Source organism: Meriones unguiculatus, chromosome 12 (assembly GCF_030254825.1).
Source record: "Meriones unguiculatus strain TT.TT164.6M chromosome 12, Bangor_MerUng_6.1, whole genome shotgun sequence".
Classification (NCBI taxonomy): Eukaryota; Metazoa; Chordata; class Mammalia; order Rodentia; family Muridae; genus Meriones; species Meriones unguiculatus.
The window spans coordinates 22,067,589-22,069,622 of record NC_083360.1 but is presented as its reverse complement, the minus strand read 5'-3'; the positions used below and the strand labels follow the sequence as shown (position 1 = coordinate 22,069,622).

The following is a 2,034-nucleotide window of genomic DNA, read 5'->3' as shown; positions in this document are numbered from 1 at the left end:
TTCTTTTCTTGAGCTCTCAGACAGTTCAGGCAACAGGGTGCCTCTTCACCATCAAAGAAAAAGAAGAAAATAGCCGTCCTTCTGCTTTTGCAGAAGTGTGCTAAGACCATAATGGTCATGATTGATCTCTCTCTACAACTACCATTGTGAACTGAATTATGCAGCCTTGGAAGCTGTGACCGAGTTATAAATTAACTCCTGCAGCCAGGAGGAGATTCATTTAAAGTCTATAATCGCTGAGTTTTGCTGTTGTGGGACTGGAGCACAGATTCTATTTTTCAGCCATCATACATAGGAAGTGAAAAGTGAGGATGAAGCATGAAGAAGGTAGTGATTCTAGGGCCCCTAGCCATTGAAACCATAATGACTAAGTCAGAGCAGTTCTTAAACACTGCCCACCCATGCCAAACTAGTTGGCTCTGTCCTTGTAGGGATTCTGAGAGAGAGCATAATGCAACCTGAAAACTGGTTCACTTGTAAGGCACTAAAGATGGTGCATTAGAATCGACTGCTCTCCCTGCTCCATGTGGAAGCAGAGTGAAGGGTAGTATAAGAGATCACAGAGGAATGGTCTGTGTGGCACTAATCAAGACACTCATGCTTTCCATGATCACATGTGTGTTTATTTGTTTAACACGTATTTCCTATGAGTGTATGCTCACTTATTAGGATGCTAAATTCTGAACACATGTTGTTCTGTAGACTAACAGCAGTCCTTCCCTTACAGAGCTTCCAATCAGTTGCTGAAGGCAGGTGACAAAAGAATCAAAAAGTAAGAGAAAGCTGGAACTAGAGTAGCCTAGCACACATGGGACCTGGGTTCCTTTCCAAGAACTGAAAAACTCATGCATTTTGGTTAAATGTGGTGGCACGTACCTATATTCCTATAAACATTCCTGAGGCTAAGGAAGAGAGATTTTCATAAGTTCCGAACCATCCCTGTCTGCATAGTGAAATTCAGGCTTAGTGAGGGCCCAAATTCTCACTCAGCCAGGGTTTAGTGAGAATCTGACTCAAGAATAATAAATAAATAAAAATAAATGGTCTTTGCCTGACTATGAAAAAGAAGACCATTTTCTCAGCCATCAGACTATGGACATTACTGAAAATGTCAACATCACTCTGAAGGGGCACACAGTCATTGTGAAGGACCCCACGGGAACTCTGCAGAGGGACTTCAATCACATCAGTGTAGAGCTGAGTCTCCTTGGAGAGAAAAAGAAGGGGCTGCACATTGACAAATGGTCAGGTAACAGAAAGAAACTGGCCACTGTCAGAACCATCTGCAGTCATGTTCAGAACATGATCAAGGCTGTTATGCTGGCCTTCCACTGCAAGATGAGGTCTGTGTGAGTTCACTTTCCCATCAGCATGTTATTCAAGGGAATGGGTTTTGGTTGAAATCAGAAATTTCATGTGTGAAAAATAATTCCATAGGGTTCAGATAAAGATGGGTGTTGTTTGTTTGGTCTCTCAAGCCCATGAAGGATGAAATAATCCTTGAAGGAAATGATATGTAACTTGTTTCAAATCAGCAGCTCTAGTTCAGCAAGCCACAACAGTTACAAACACAGATATCAGAAAGCTCTTGAATGTTATTTATGTGTCTGAAAAGGGAAGGATGCAGCAGGCTGATGAATAAGACCTAAGTAATTTAGTTTTAGAGACAAGATCCTGATTTGGGTTGTCTTTGGAAACAATAAAAGAGTTATATTGAAGAAGATCAAAACAAAACAAAGAAAAAAATAATAAATAAATTTAAAAACCTAGGACAAAACTTGAAAAATAGAAATGCTGCTGTGCGTGAGACGAGATACAGCATCATGAGAGTAAGGAATGATGAGTTAGCACAAGGCATAGCAAAGAGTCTCCACATGGGAGTTTGGTGTGCAATGAATAATGAATAGGAGGAAGAGAGAGTATTTTTATCTAGTCAGAAGGACTCACACGCACTGTTAAGCATGGTGTACTTAAACCAAGCTACACGTGTATGGTTCTTACTGTTTCAGAAGGAAGAAAGCAAAGTCAGTAAGA

General features: G+C 40.7%; 1 pseudogene; it reads left to right on the top strand.

Moving 5' to 3' along the window:
* Window positions 1-311: 311 nt before the first annotated feature.
* LOC110566039 (large ribosomal subunit protein uL6-like) lies at window positions 312-1,642 on the top strand (annotated as a pseudogene).
* Window positions 1,643-2,034: the final 392 nt, after the last annotated feature.